This window comes from Solanum lycopersicum, chromosome 6, assembly GCF_036512215.1.
Source record: "Solanum lycopersicum chromosome 6, SLM_r2.1".
NCBI classification, from domain to species: Eukaryota; Viridiplantae; Streptophyta; class Magnoliopsida; order Solanales; family Solanaceae; genus Solanum; species Solanum lycopersicum.
The window spans coordinates 7968987-7980040 of NC_090805.1; the positions used below are offsets into that span (position 1 = coordinate 7968987).

Consider the following 11054-nt stretch of genomic DNA (forward strand, 5'->3'; position numbering starts at 1 on the left):
ACTAACAGTGAGGCCGAAAAGCCTTGCTACTGGTAAGTTGTCCTTTCTCGACTCGAGTGGTCCTCTCGTTTGACATCCGGTCTAGACACCTTCTCTAATAGGTTATTTACCTAGTAAATCAAGTCTCAACTATGACTATCCCTATTAGGATTTGATTTATCTGCATCATGTATATTGTTGAATTAATGGGAGCTCGACACAAGGGTCGAGCCTGTCTAGAAGAAGTATCTCTACTTAAGACTATCATGCACATTATTTGTGTTACTTGTTGAATTATTGGGAAGACTATACAAATGTTGATCGACTTTAGATGAATGAATTATAACAAAAAAATAATTATAACAAAAAATACAAAATTAAAGTTTTGACGTAATCCTTTTATTAAACACAGCTTTCTCTATCAAAATATATAAATCTTTTAAAAATAGAAAAATCTACCATTACCATCATGTTTTTTTATATAAAACAAAAAAATATTGGAAATTTAATTTAAAAAAATAAAATACAATCGAATATCCTTTAATAACCATATTTTTCAATGAATAAATAAAAATAAAATAAACATAAAAAAAATTATTTTTTTGTGTGTGTGATTTTTACGTTATTCTTATTAAAAATTTAATTTTATTAAGACTAATTTGTCACTATCATAATAGAGGAAAATATGAATCCATATGGGAAGGGAGATAAGAGACAAATGAAGGATCAATCACCTCGATTCATGATAATGGATAAGGCCCCGACACTCTTGAAGACATGGTATGAAAATATTACGAACCGTGGACAAGGAATGGTGTTCAAACGCTTGGAATTTCTACAAAGCCTTTTGTATGTTGAGCCACGACGGGACTTGATAGAAGCACTAGGGCATTTTTGGGACCCGTTAAGGAATGTATTCTGTTTTTCTGGTTTTGAAATCACCCCCACCATTGAGGAGATAGGGGCATTCATTAGAAAGGGTAAACATCTTAACAATGGAGAGTCTATGATACCAAAACATATTGATGGAAGGAGGTTTTTAGAATTACTGCATATAAATGAGAATGATGTAGGTGGTTCTCTCGATAATGGATGGGTTTCGTTAGAACTTTTGCACAAAGGATATGGCAAAGGTGATGGATTTGAAGTGTATGGAAAGAAACTCCGTAATAATGGGTGTCGTCTGACCTGGGAAGCACACAGTTATGATGACTTCGTGGAGGATTTTTTGGGGATCATGGTATTTCCAAAAAAAGGAGGAAAGATTAGCATGAACTTGGCTGCAGTCATTACAGCTTTTGAGAAAAAGCCTAATATTACCCTCGTACCAATGATTTTGGCAGACATCTTTCGTGCTTTAACAATTTGCAAGGATGGAAAAGACTAGTTTGAGGGATGCAATATGTTAATACAACTATGGATGATTGAACACATTCGTCATCACCCTTATGCAGTGGACTTTAATGTAGAATGGAATGATTATATTGGAGTCCACAAAGAAAGAATCAAAGATCATAGTTTTCCAAATGGTATTGAAGCTTGGAAGCAACACCTCAATAATCTGACTGTTGACAAGATTGTGTGGAATTATCATTGGTTTCCGTTGGCCGAGGTGATATACATGTCTACTTTTCGATCATTCATCGTCCTAATGGGTCTTCGAGGTGTCCAACCTTACATGCCACTTAGAGTTATGTGACAACTTGGGCGACGCCAGTTTCTACCACCTAATGAAGATATGCGGGAATTCATGTATGAGTTTCATCCCAAGATACCTTTAATGCAATCAGAGATATTTAAAATTTGGGGGGATGCATACTCTCAAGTCCCCACGATATGGTGAAGTATCGCACAAGAGGCGAGGTGGACCAAGCGTATATAGAGTGGATTCATGATCAGCCCCTTCCTAAGGTTATGCCAGAAGGGTCAATAAAAGGATATAGATCGAGAAGCAGAAATTGAGGTTAAGATTAAGAAAGCTCGCCTCAAAGTCGAAAGAAGCTATAAATCTACTCTGGATATCCTAAGTAATGACCTGAAAAACGCTAAAGAGGAGTTGTCCCAACTTGATGTGATATTTGAAGTTAGAGTTAGAAAACACCGTTCTACCATTCTGACCTTACTAGAAGACTTGGACATTGCCATAGGCGCGATGGACCAATAGCAAGAGGAGTATAAGAGAGAAAAGGCCCATCTTATCTGCGCACAGTCTAGACTCCAAACACAAGTTAAAGACTCTATCGAATGGGAAAGAGAAATAGCAAAGCGTTTCAATGCTTATCAGGCAGACTGTGAGATTGAGAGAGGTCAAAGGATGGCCGAGCGAGATGCACTCCATCTTGAAGTTGAAGATCTCCAAGAACAAAGGAAAAATTTGACGAATTAAGTCAATAGTGCTCATCACTGGTTACAGAATTGTTATGAAAATATGGATGAAGCCAGAGACTGAATACTACAACTCAGGGATGAACTCAATAATGTTTATGCGAGATATTTACACCAGAACAATGAGCGGTTGGGCCGACAGGACCATGCTTTGGCTCCTTATCTACCGAAAGCGTTGGCGAAGATTTATAAGGGTCTTGGAGATGATTGAGATTTGAGGATTCAGTTTCTTTTTAAGTCTGTTTTCTTAGTAGTTATTATTTCTTTTTTTTATCTTTCTTTCTTTTTCGTTTTTGTTATTTTATTTCATTTAGAGTTAAGTCCTAGGTACTTCTGTTTTTTTATGTTTTATTCAAATCATTGTTTTAAAAATATTTGAAAATGAATGAAAAAGATTTGCTTTTGGTCACCTTATGTGCATATGGCATGCTAAAAAAAGTAATATCTTTCTCGAACTAAGCAAGATCTGATTTATGGGCCAAACATGATACAAAGTCAACCTAGGGGGTTCGATCCAAATTGTTTTTTTTCTTTTTTCTTTCTTCTCTTTCTGATAAAAAAAGCCAAAAAAATAAGAAAACAAAATAATAATGATAATAATAATAATAAAAAAAATAAAAAATAATGATAAACTAAGGAATAGAAGCATACCTATGTAAGTCGGGATGAAACATAAGGTCCTCCATATTAGAAATATGTATGTTGATGCAATGTGCATAATTTCTTAACACTAATCGGTTTGTTACTCCATTCAGAGAGATAAAGAGAGAAAGAGAGAGAAATAAAGAGAGACATACTAGCTTAGGTAGTTGGTTTGTGATTAAACTGGTATCATATTCTTACAATGCAAGATCGAAAGGGAAACAGAAAATGGCCCCCAAAGACGGAAATGAATCGGACAATGATGAGATCCAAAACTAGATGACTTCACAAGAAACAGGGACAACAGAAGCGATAAGGTCATTAAAACAACAAATGGCAGAGATGTACGAGGCTTGGATGAGTGTACAACCTCCACCGTCGTCAATCCATGACTATTTTAATACAAATATGTCTCCCCCTATCCCGATGTCGACAAGCGATCCGATATATCCCCCTTGGATTCGGCCCCTTTTCTAACACATCCAATGTCGCTGGAATTTCTATGGTGCGCCCTTTGACTACACCTATGATAAGTAATCCAATCTTTGTGTCAACTGCCCCGACTAACGGCGTCACACAGCCAACGATGGCGCCCAAATCCAACAGCGATCCTCCACCCAAAGTTCGGCGTGATCACAGTTACACTCTTGAAGAGACCATTAAAATTCCAAGCTCTCATCCCAACATTCATCAATATAGTTCCCCTGACGAAATTGAGAAGATGGTCAAGAATGAGGAACATGAAGAAATGACTAAAAAATGAAGAGTTTGGAATAGAGTATAAGATATATGCAAGTACTAGGAGGCCACAAAGGCATCTCGTTAAGTGACTTTTGTATGTTTCCTAACGTCCATTTTCCTGCTGGTTTTAATACTCCAATGTTTGAGAAATACTATGGTCACGGAGACCCCATAGCTCATATAAAGAGACATCGCAACCAATTGAGGGGTGAAGAGGGCAAAGAAGAGTTACTTAAGATATATTTCGGGGAAAGCTTAGTGGGGATTGCATCTGAATGGTTCATAGATCAGGATATCACCAACAGGCACACATGGGATGATTTGGCTCAATGTTTTGTACAGCAATTCCATTATAATATTGACATTGTGCCAGATTGCTCCTCGTTAGCCAACACGAGGAAAAAGACCACGGAAAATTTTTGCGAATATGCTATCAGATGGAGGGAACAAGCTGCTAGGGTTTAACCACCGATGAAGGAGTTAGAGATGATTGACGTTTTTCTCAAGGTGCAAGAATATGATTACTTTCACTATCTGCTTTTTGACATCGGGAAGACATTCGCTGAAGTTATTAAGGTAGGGGAAATGGTGTAAAATGGCATCAAGTCTGGAAATATTGTAAGTCAAGCTTTCTTAAAAGCGACAACACAAGTCCTTCAAAATGGATCTGGAAATATTGGAGGGAAGAAAAGAAGGGAGGATATGGCCACTATTGTATCAGCGCCTAGGACTCATATCCTAGATAATTCCCTAAAACACTATTTTCCTTCCCAAGCTCCACTATATTCTGTCCCATACTCTCCATATCATGTTTTTAATGCACAACCAATTGCACCCGCTTCTAATCCACAATGGCGTGCCCCAACACAAAAAAATCATCCCCCACCCCCACAAGTTCATCAAAATACTGCTGAAATTCCTTTCCGTCCTAGACCATAATACAAGAAGGGAAATGGCGTTAAAGACGAGTTCACTCCGATTGGGGAGTTTTATGTTAGCTTGTTCCAAAAAATTTAGGACGTTGAATGTTTTGAGTCCTATTGAAAGAAAGATGTTGAATCCTCCCCCGAGAAATTTGGATTATTCTCAACATTGTGCATATTGTTCTAATGTCGCAGGGCACAACATGGAGAGATGTTGGTATTTGAAAAGGGCCTTTCAGGATTTGATCGATTCTAATCGAATTATAGTTGAAAGTCCTAGTGGACCCTACTTCAATCAAAATCCATTGTCGAGGTATACTGAAGCAAATAAGATAGAAATAATGAAAGGTCACAAAGAGTTTGCATCTCTGTATAAGCGTATCCTTAAGGTTGGAACTTGCATTGAGAAGTCGGCAAATGTAGTTGATTTAACAAAAATGATGCCTTAAGGGGAGGAAAATAGGTTAGAAAAGTTGAGCCCATCAAACACACCCATCTTAACTGTGAAAGGAGCCCTTGAAGATGTTTGGGCAAGTCGATGTAAGGAAAGATTGTTTGTCCCAAAGAGGCCAAACAAGCCTATCTTGATCGTGCAAGGGACAATATTCCTCCTGTGATTAACCGGCCAGTATCCCAGCTCCTAATTACTAACCCCAAAGTCGTTCCTTGGAATTATGAGCCTATTGTCGTGACATACAAGGGAAAAGAAATTGATGAAGAAATAGATGAAGTAGGAGGAATAACCCGTTCAGGAAGATGTTATGTCCCGATGGAATTAAGGAAAACTAAAAATTACCAAATACAAATAAAGAGTCCGGTCACTGAAGGAGAGGCAGAGGAATTCCTAAGCAAGATGAAACTATCAAACTACTCCTTGGTGGAACAATTAAGAAAAACTCCTGCCCAAATCTCTTTCTTGTCTTTTCTACTACATTCTGATGAACATCGTAAGGCTGTAATGAAAATTTTGAACAAAGCACATGTTCCTAGTAAAGTTACAGTGAGTCAGTTAGAGAAGATTGCTGGGAGAATTTTGAGGTAAACCCCATCACCTTTTCACATGATGAACTACCCAAAGAAGGTACAGGACATAACCAAGGCCTTCATATTACAGTAAAGTATGAGCTTTCATATGCCACTCGAGTTCTAATTGATGGGGGATCTGGAACAAATATTTGTCTTTTATCAACTGTACAGAAATTGAATGTTAGTGCTGAAAGGGTATGACCCAACAATATATGTGTTAAAGCTTTTGATGGGTCAAAAACAAATTTCATTGGTGAGATAGAGCTCTTACTAACCATAGGTCCTGTGGATTTCGCTGTGAATTTTCAAGTGTTGGATATCAATGCGTCCTATAATTATTATTGGGGAGGACATGGGTGCATACCGCTGGAGCAGTCCCCTCAAGGTTACATCAGATGATTAAGTTTGAATACAACCGACAAGAGGTGATTGTTCATTATGAGGGGGACTTTTCAATCTACAAATACTCTTCCTTCCCTTTTATCAAGGCGAATAATAAGAATGAGGAACTGGTTTATCAAGATTTTAAGGTAGTGGTTGTTGAGCATGTCCTCGAGGGGAGTGTCATTTCAAAACCAAATATGCCCATCGCGTCTGTAATGGTGGTGAATGAATTGTTGAAACATGGGTTTGAGCCGGGTAAAGGCTTAGGAATCTTCTTGCAAGGGAAAGATTATCCAGTGAATCTACGAAAGAGCATCGGTACATTTGACTTAGGCTACCAACCTAGAGTAGAGGAAAAGATAAAGGAAAAGAAGCAGAAGAGAGATGTATGGTCACTTACCAAGCCTATACAACCAATATACAAATCTTTCATCAAAGCCCGCGCAACAGAATCTTATCAATCATCTTTTCCAAAGCCAGTGATGAAAGTAAGCGAAGAAATGATCACCTATTTTCAAGATTTATTTGTCGAGGTTGATATGGTGGAACTCAGAGAAGGAACTAGCGATAGATATGTGCATTTCATTAGTCCTGATGTCAAGTGAATCAATTGGGAGGCCACCCCTCTCCCCGTTAAAGACAAGTCTTGGTAGTCTATCTTGTTTCTTCTTTTGTCGTCTAATTCATTCAAGGATTGTAATTCGGATTTTATCTTGTCATTTTATTTCGAACTCTCTATTTCCCTTTTCAATAGGATGTAATTGCATCTTTATTTCAGTCTAATATATTTGTTCGTTTCCTTTATACAGTTCTTTTTATGCCGATTCTAGTGATATGGCATGTATGCAGAATTTTTCGCCAGATCTTAATATCCAATCTAATCTTCGACCTAATATTTAAATAATAAGTCAAGATATCGAATATGATGAAGACAGTGTATTTGAAGATGTAAGGAAGGATTTCAATCATTTTGAAAATTAGTCAAATTCAAACATGAGTGAAACTAAGACGATAAATTTGGGGGATCAGGAAATTATTAAGGAGACTAAGATAAGTGTACATGTTCGACATCAAAAGGATGATATAATTCAGGCCCTGCTTGATTACAGAGATGTTTTTGGGTCATCTTATGATGACATGCCTGGATTAAGCACTGACATGGTTGTTCACAAGTTGCCAATTGATCCTAATTTTTCTCTGATAAAGCAGAAGTTGAGAAAACTCAAAATCGACATGAGTGTGATAATTAAAGAGGAGATCACAAAAAAACATGAGGCCAAAGTCATTCAAGTCGCTCAATATCCTTCTTGGTTAGACAATATCGTACCCGTCCCTAAGAAAGACGGCAAAGTTTGATTGTGTGTTATTTATCGCGATTTAAATAAGGCAAGTCCAAAAGATGATTTTCCTTTGCCTAACATCCATATTTTATTGGATAATTGTTCTAAACATGAGGTTGCATCTTTTGGGATTGTTATGCAGGTTATTATCAGATTATTATGGATGACGAAGATGCAGAAAAAACATCTTTTATCACACCATGGGGTACATATTGTTATCGTGTTATGCCTTTTGGATTTAAAAAATGTAGGGGAAACTTATATGAGATCAATGACAACCATGTTTCACGATATGATGCATAAAGAAATCGAAGTTTATGTGGATGATGTTATCATTAAATCTAAAAAATAGTAAAATCATGTGAAAAACTTAAGGAGATTCTTCGAAAGGCTACGCATGTATAATCTAAAGCTTAATCCTGCAAAATGTGTATTTGGAGTACCATAGGGGAAGCTTTAGGGGTTCATAGTCAGTCGAAGAGGTATCGAGTTGGATCCTTCAAAAATAAAAGCAATTCAAGAATTGCCACATCTAAAGAACAAAATTGAGGTTATGAGCCTTCTAGGAAGGTCAAACTACATCAGAAAATTCACTTCTCAACTCACAAAAACTTGTGAGCCTATCTTTAAGTTGTTGAAAAAGAATGCCACATTCGAGTGGACCGAAGAATGTCGAGAAATTTTTGAAAGAATTAAGAATTACCTATCGAATCCTCATGTGTTTGTTCCACCCGAGCTAGGAATACCTTTGATATTGTATATGTCAGTACTGGATAATTATTTTGGTTGTGTACTAGGTCAGCATGATGACACTGAGAAGAAAGAGCTGGCCATTTATTACCTCAGCAAGAAGTCTACCGTGTACGAACCGAAGTACACCCTTCTTCAAAAGAACGTGTTGTGCCCTAACTTGGGTAGCACAGAAGTTGAAACATTATCTTTCATCTTAAACTACTTATCTCATATCTCGTATGAATCCGTTGAAATATATTTTTCAAAAGCCCATTCCCACAGGAAGGCTTGCGAAATGGGAAATATTGCTCACGGAGTTTGACATTATCTATGTAACACGGACCGCAATGAAAGCTCAAGAATTGGTAGATCATTTGGCAGCGAACCTTATTGATGAAGAATATGAACCACTTAAAACCTATTTTCCATATGAAGAGATATCTTTTATCGATGAAGTTATTCACGATAACAATCAAGGTTCAAAGTTATTCTTTGATGGTGCCTCTAACAGGAAAGCAGTTTGAATAGAAGTTGTTCTTATGTCTGAATCAGGGGAATATTACCCTATATCAGCCCAACTTAGATTATATTGTACTAATAATATGTCTGAATATGAAGCGTGCATTTTGGGTCTGAGGTTAGTTGTTACATGGGCATCCATGAAATGTTAGTGTTAGGAGACTCAGACTTACTACTTCATCAAATTCATGGAGAATGGGAAACTCGAGACCCATAGCTCATACCATATCAACATTTTTTACAAGGTATTTGTCAAAGATTCGTGTTGATAAAGTTTTGACACTTTTCTAGAGTGCAAAATGAGATTGCCGATGCATTGGCCGCTTTATCTTTGATGCTCCAACACCCCGATGATGCTCATATCGACCCTTTATACATACAAATTTGTGATCAACATGCTTATTACACCATTATTAAGGAGTAATTTGACGGTAAGCCTGGGTTTCATGATATCAAAACATATCTTCAGTCTGGAGAATGTCCGTCGTATGTGGCTACTAATCAAAAAAGGACTATTCGATGACTAGCAAGGGATTTTTTCTTATGCGGAGGAATAATGTACAAGAAGATACCGGTTTTAGGTCTTCTAAGGTGTGTAAAAGCTCAAGAGGCTTCCACAATCATGATTGAAGTACACTCAGGAGTTTGTGGACCTCATATGAATGGATATGTTCTAGCCAAGAAGATACTTCGAGCAGGATATTATTGGCTCACCATGGAGCGGGATTCCATGCGATTTGTTCGTAAATGTTATGAATGTCAAATACATGGTGATTTGATACATTCTCCCCCTTCTGAGTTGAATGCAATGTCTGCTCCATGGACTTTTGTGGCATGGGGAATGGATGTGATTGGACCAATAGAACCAAAAGCATCTAGTGGTCACAGGTTCATCTTGGTGTCCATTGATTATTTTACAAAGTGGGTGGAAGCAGTAACTCAGTCAATGACCAAGAACATCGTGGTTGATTTCATCCATTTCAACATTATCTGTCAGTTCGCTATTTCAAAGGTGATTATAACTGATAACGCTGCAAATCTCAACAGCCACTTAATGCAAGAGATATGCTACCAATTTAAGATTGAGCATCAAAATTCGTCTCCGTATCGCCCTAAGGCAAACGGGGCTGTAGAGGCTGCTAAAAAAATTAAAAAAGATACTTCGTAAGATAGTGCAAAGTTCTCGACAATGGCATAAAAATTTGCCTTTTTCTTTGTTGGGTTATCGCACTACAGTCTGTACGTCAGTGGGAGCTACCATATATTAACTGGTATACGGGACTGAGGCAGTTATGCCTGCAAAGATTGAGATCCTGTCTATATGAATTGTTGTGGAGGCTGAAATTGATGATGATGAGTTGATCAAAACTAGGTTAGAGCAATAAGGTTTGATTTATGACAAGCGTCTGACAACAGTGTGTCATGGACAATTATATAAGAAAAGAATGGCACGAGCATACAACAAAAGGGTGCATCCCAGACATTTCGAAGAGGGTTAATTATTGTTGAGACAAATTTTGCCACATCATGCCGAAACCAAAGGCAAATTTTCTCAAAATTGAAAAGGACCATTCATTGTTACAAGGGTATCACCCAATGGTGCTCTTTACTTAGCAGATATAGAAGGCAAAGTGACAGAAACGGTCGTCAATGCTGATGCTGTGAAAAGACATTACATATGATTTGATTTTTGACATTAGAAACTCTTATGTTTGGGCTCGATATTTCAAGGGTTTATTTAATGGAATCTCTTGGTTATGATGTTTCCTTGACTTTTAAAAAAAATTGTCTAAACTACGTTCGACCTAATTCTTGTTTCGGCAAGATACGTAGGCATCCCTAGCTTTGGGTTCGGTTCAACCAAACACAAATCCAAAAATTCATATTGTAGTAAACTGGGGCAAAAGTCGTTTGTTTATTCATTTTGTCTCTCATCTCAAAGCTCAAAATCAAACCCATCATCTAAAGTCAATCAAAGAAATGTCTATGCATCAACCCTTGATATGTCGAGAGTTGGTTAAGGGTAGGTAAAAATCTTGAATGGGCACTATAAGACAAATGTGAGTAGAAAGAAATAAAAATGAGAGTCTTATTGGTGAAATCCCTAAGTAGGCACCGTAAGGCGAAAAGGAGTTGAATATGAAAGAGTCTTATTGGTGAAAATTATGACATGCACCATAAGGCGAACGTGAGCTGGAGCAATTAACATGATAGATTTTAGTGGCAAAGACCTTCGTGAATATCACAAATTGAATAAGGGTTCAAAATTATTTATGGTTTCATTAAGTGTCGGGATTCCACATCAAGATTGAATAATCGATAATGGTTGATGAATAGATTGGATAGCCAAGTCTGGAAATCAATTGAAATTGCATGGCATAAT

General features: G+C 37.3%; 1 pseudogene; it reads left to right on the top strand.

Moving 5' to 3' along the window:
- Window positions 1-600: 600 nt before the first annotated feature.
- On the top strand, window positions 601-10594 carry LOC138349023 (uncharacterized; annotated as a pseudogene).
- The last annotated feature ends 460 nt before the right edge of the window (window positions 10595-11054 follow it).